This window comes from Pinus tabuliformis, chromosome Q, assembly GCF_031772625.1.
Source record: "Pinus tabuliformis cultivar Carrire ecotype Pingquan chromosome Q, CPIR1, whole genome shotgun sequence".
NCBI lineage: Eukaryota > Viridiplantae > Streptophyta > Pinopsida > Pinales > Pinaceae > Pinus > Pinus tabuliformis.
Window position 1 is genome coordinate 574,139,772 of NC_142296.1, and position 6,117 is coordinate 574,145,888.

The following is a 6,117-nucleotide window of genomic DNA, read 5'->3' on the forward strand; positions in this document are numbered from 1 at the left end:
GCTAAAACTTGTTTCTTTGAGTTAGTTGTTGAAAAAATTGAGAAGGAGATTCAGTATTTAAATGATCAGATCCATTCATATGAATTCCAAGATCCCAAAAAGTTCTTGGAAACTCTCCCTCCTTCAAAACAAGCAACAATAGAGCTACCCATGGATGTTTGCATTGACAGTTTGCAGTTGGAGGTCAGTATTGAGGAGTTGGGGCAGAAAACAAAGTCTAGTTTTTTTGATCCTATTGCAACATACATGGAATTTTTTTTTAGTTTGAATGATAGATCAAATTGTCTTTTACATAACCAGACTCGTTATGTGCATGTATGGCTGTCAGCATTTACATTTGTGTCCTGGTTGAAGCACTTTCAAGCAACATCCTTGTCACAGTTACTTGATTGGTTGATATGGCATTACAACATTGCTTGATCTATCAATTTTGTAGCAAAGTGGGTTAGATTTGTACATAAATAAGTTGCCTAAGGTAGCATTTCAGTTTTCGATATTTGTTTATGTATAGGTTGCAGTATGTATATGTTTCTAGAGAGGTATGAGTTGTTTTGGGTTTTCAGTTGTTTGACCATCCATGCCCAATGGATGAGGCACTTGGTCTACAATGTTCTTGACACCTCCAAGGAGCTGCCATCCCTAATGGAGCCAATGTTAGTTCCAGTATTCGCAGCCTGTCACCAAGGATCAACATGAGCTCTTACTATGTCTGGTTTTGTTAGATGTTTTGCACATGATGTTCAGCACAAAACATGTCACAAGTGTGTCCATCAAAAGGAGCTTGGAAAAATATTTCCAACGGTATATCACACTCCCATAACCAGCTCTTGGATTAGAAGATATGATCGAAATGAATGAGTGATTCTTGGTTATGCATGTTTTGAGGTCAGTGGCTGCACACAATGACAAATTTAGTACAAAATCAGTTTCTGGAATAATGGTAAGGAATTTTTCAAAATTGAAAGAGGTTTTTGTTCATGACATACCAAATAACAAAAAATTCCTTCATTTTATGCACAGGTGCTATTATGTGGGAGATATACAGTGATATTTGGAGCTTACATTAAAACAAAGCAATTTTTTCATATTTTTTACTGTTTTAGTCATTTTAGTGCGGGGCCATTTTACAACAGATGGAAAGTAATTTTGCAAAACCCAAGGGGTTTTTTGTTAAACATGATCCATGTAACAAAAACCTCTTTCAATTTATTCACAAGTGTCACGAATTGGGATATGTGACTAGATCTTTACAGCTCGTTTTCAAAGATTTAAATTTTTAATGATTTTTTGTTTTAGAGATGATTTTGTGGAACATATTACGAGCAATTGGAAAATAATTTCCCAAATTTGAGAGAATTTTGTATCCAACATGACCTTATATACAAAAACCTCTTTCAACTTTTTAATAAGTGCTATGGTGTAGGAGATACGAGTTCATATTCAACACCTATTTTCAGAAATTCGGCCCAAGTTTAATGTAACTGATTCTATTTTGAAAAAAATGGTTGAGCTCAATCCCTTAGTACAAGGATGAGAAAATTTATGAATTTCATAATGTAGGGGTCGGAAATTTGTAGGAGGTTGGACTTTTGAGAAAGCTTGGAGCTTCATTGCATACTCATATCAGCATTTTGGCTAAGGAATAGACCAGGGTTTGCAGCACTTTATGGGATTCTTGTGGAAACTTGATTTGATATTGTGTTTCCTTCTGTAATTTCAAGTTTACATGTGTTTTATGTATGCCATTATCTCTCTTTTCTTCATCTTAACTAAATCAAACAAGGACAAATGTAGAATCCATTGAAATTGCAGTGCTCTACCTAGGGTTTGTTTAGTTATTTATGTTTTTAGCTGTTTGAAGAGGATCCCAGAGACTTTATTGCCCTCTTCAACTCCTCACCTGTCTAAAATATCTCCATCTCATTCAATTTGAAGTACTAAACCATTTTCCTACCTTGCCCCATAGAGATCTCTACAAAACTGAGCCTCACTCCCCATACCCAATTCTGCCTTTCCATTTGAGCCAACAAAACATCATCAAATTTAATCAAACTCTTTTGCACACATACCTAGCCTAAGATCAATATTCATATCAGTCATCTCAAGCCCTCATTGATCATATTTTTCTGAGATTGACAAGGAGAGAGCCCTCTCCTGACCTGGTAGGGCTCGCTACCAAGTTAAGCATGGTTTGATGTTAACCTAGATCCTACCTTTCTCAGCCTGAGGTAGATTTAGGCCCTAACACCTTCTTAGCTTGCTTGAGAAACATATGTTTGTATGGTTCTGGCTGTAAAAATACTCAGTCACCTACAACAAAAAATCTTTCATTGCAATGTTGATCTACCTGTTGCTTCATTTGATTCTGCACCAGCATGAGGTTATCCTTTAAGAGTTGGAGAACTTGTTGTTGATGCTCGATTTGATCTTCCACTGCTTGAACGTTAGAATTTTCTCTTAAATATGATGTGATGGATGGTGGATGATATTTATAAAGTGCCATACATGGGGTCATTTTTGTTGCAGTTTGGAAGGAAGTGTTATACCACTATTCAGCTAGAGGTAACCATTTGACCCATTCTGTTCTTTTATCATATACAAAGACATGGAGATATCCTTCCAAACATTTTTTCACTATCTCAGTTTTCCCAATAGATTGAGGATGATAAGGTGAGATATGAACTAATTGAGTACAAAGACAAGAAAATAATTCTATGCAAAATTTCCCAATGAAAATGGGATCTCTATCACTTACTGTAATCTTTAGATTTCCATGAAGATTTTGAATTGTTTCCATAAATGTAGCAGCCATTGTACTAGCTTTAGAAGGATGTGATATTGCACAAAAGCATGCATACTTGGTAAGTCTATCAAATACCACCGTGATAACACTCTTTCCTTTAGAATTGGGTAAACCTATGATAAAATCCATTGAGACCTGCTCCCAACGTTGACATGGAATGGCTAAAGGTTGCAATAGACATGGGTTCTTAATGGTCTCAATTTTTTTTTTTGAAAACCAAACATACTTCCATAAACTTCTGAATATCATATTTAAGGCCATCCCAAAAACACATTTGACCATATGGTAAGTTTTTAAAATTCTCGAGTGCCTTCCTAAGGGAGAGGTGTGCAATTACAAAAGAATATTTTATTTAAGTTTGGAATTATTACAAGATATAAGTGATATTTATCCCATAATGAATCGTTTTTCTAGCTAAATGTATTAGATGTACTGGGATCTTGCCACAACTTTTGAATCAGTGACCACACCTCTTCATCATTCTTCCATTCATCGCTTGCTTTGGTTATCCACTCAGGTTGGATAATTGAAATGGCACAAAGAAATGCTTCCACATCCTCATCCTTTCTTGAGAGTGCATTTGCAACAACATTTTTCTTCCCTTTTTTGTAGATGATTTCAAAGTCATGACCAAACATCTTTCCCACCCATTTTTTATTCTCTTTGAAGATAATCTTTGTTGCAAAAAAGTATTTAAGACTATCATGATCTGTTTTTACCTTGAAGTGTCTTCCTATTAGTTAAGGTCACCATTTATTTAGTGCATGTAGTATCTCCAGCATCTCCTTCTCATAAATAGGTTTGTGTAAATACTTTCCTTTCATTGGATGACTTTGAAAAGCAATGGGTCCTCCTTCTTGCCTGAAAACAATATTCCACAATAAAAAATTTTGGGAAGTCTGTCATAGCTGAGACCAATGCTTGACACATTGCCTCTTTAAGATGTTCAAAGGCTACACCAAAAACTAAAGTCCGTTCACTTTCAACCACTTTTACAGAATCCAAATCTAATGCCTAGAACGAAAGTTATGTCAATTTTCCCTAGGTTTTCTTGACACATAATTATGGAGCTCACAAAAGCCGTAACTTCCTCAAAACATATATCTGAAAATTTAGCGAACCAAAATTTGAAATTTTTACATGAAGTTCTCATATATTTTGGCTCTACGTGCTAAAAATCTCATCTTATGAAGCCTCGTAGAAAAAAACATTATAACAAAAATTCCAAGATGACATGTTTGAAGAAGTGAAACCCTAAAATCCAAACTTTGATACCAAATGTTATGAAACTAGTTCACAAATAGATATATCAATGAATTAAAAATTATCCTTTTCGAGAGGGAAACCTCCTTTACATTACATAAATGAAAAATTATTGGATGATACAAATGACAAGGCCTCATTTGTATATATAGGAGTCTAAGGGGTCACAATATAATCAGAGCCTACATAACAATAATAATGTAAGGGCACAACAATAACAACAGTGGGCTACATGGGCACAAAAATAATAATAAGGTGGATACACTAGTATTATAGGGACCTAACATTTGGGTAGTTTTTTAGGTCCTAAACATCCATAACTGTTTTGATGGACTACAAGACATTTTTAGGGAAACCAAAGAGTCTAGAAAAGTATCAAGCTCACGTACAAGTTTATTTTAAAACTCTTCTTTAATATCTTCGAAACGAGGTATTATGATAGCCAAGAAGATATCGTATGCCAAAGTTATGACCCAAGGAAGTTGATGTACAAATTTACCCAAACAAGGCCCACAGTTTTGGCACTTCATCTCCTAGGATTAGATTTTTGGATGTTCAGGGTCTTCCATTGTTTCTCAATAATAAATAGGTCTTTAGGCCTCATTGTAACACATTTCAGAGAGATGTAGCCACCACATATCTTCTCAAAGATAAACTACCATCGCCTGAGCTAGTTTATTTCCATTTTTTTGTATATAAGCATATTTCAATTTTTTGATATTAATGAAATGAAGTTTTTTTTCTGAAGGATCTCTATATTTATGCGTATATTTTTATTTTGTTGCATTCCTACATAATTATATATCAGTGGTATCAGAGCAGTCTTCTCTTTCTCTATTTTTCTTTTCATGTCCCCAACGAGGTCAGGGTATAAGGAGTTAGGGATCAAACTAGTTGAAACTTTGCAAGACGAGCCTTGCAAACCCTGACAACTTACCATGGTAGAAGAAAAGAAAGATGAGGGGGTAGGATATTCTTTCAAAAAAATGCTCAAGGAAGCCCTTGAGCAACAAAGGAATGCGATTATGGATAACTTTGCCCAAATCCTTCGGTGACTACCCAAAGGAAATGCATCTTCATCTAGTGGCATATCATAGTGACACACTTTCAGATACAATCTAGAACTATACCACCTATGACAAAAAGATGTATTCCATTGTACAAGACTTCTAACATTGGAAGCATTACATTCTAGAGAAGGAAATAATCATCCACATAGACCACTAACCTCTGCAATTCATACAAACACAAGGGAAGTTGCAAAATGATCGCCATCAGAAATGGCTCACATGCCTGCAATAGTTCCATTTGAGCATTAAGTACAATAAGGGAAACACCAAAAATGTTGCAGGCTGCCTCAACCAAACACTAGTCATGGCATTGACCACTGTGCTCAACTCTTATGGGCATGAGACTGCGGGGTGGCTGCATCTTTACAAGAGTGATCCAAATTTTGGAAACACATACCAGACACTCCTGGAAGGAAATAAACCTCCAAATTTTGGCCTCCAGGATGCACTATTATGCCAACTAGGACACCTCTGTGCTCCTTCAAGCAAGTGTACCAAGATGATTTGGGAGAAGAACTACACTCGGGTCGCTGGACATTTCATAGTAGATAAAACAATGGAAGTGTTTCAGAAGTATTTCTATTGGTCAAACATTCGACAGGAAGTATATCAGATTCTGCTCTTCCTGTGATGTTTCCAAACCAACCACCATAAATAAAGGTCTATATTCTCCTCTTCCTACTCCTAGTTGACCTTGGGAATCCATCTCCATGGATTACATGTCGGGCCTTCCTTCTACTAAGCATGGCTACGATTGCATTTTCGTGGTCATCGATAAATTCTCTAAGATGGTCGTTCTCATGGCCTGCAAGAAGACTATCACTTTAGAAACCACTATTAAGCTCTTCTTTGAACGACTGGGGCTACATTTTGGGATCCCACAATGCATTATCTCATATTGAGACAACAGGTTCCTAAGTACATTTTGTTCAAATCTCTGGTCGATGTTGGATAAAAGGCACACTAAGTCCACATCTTTTC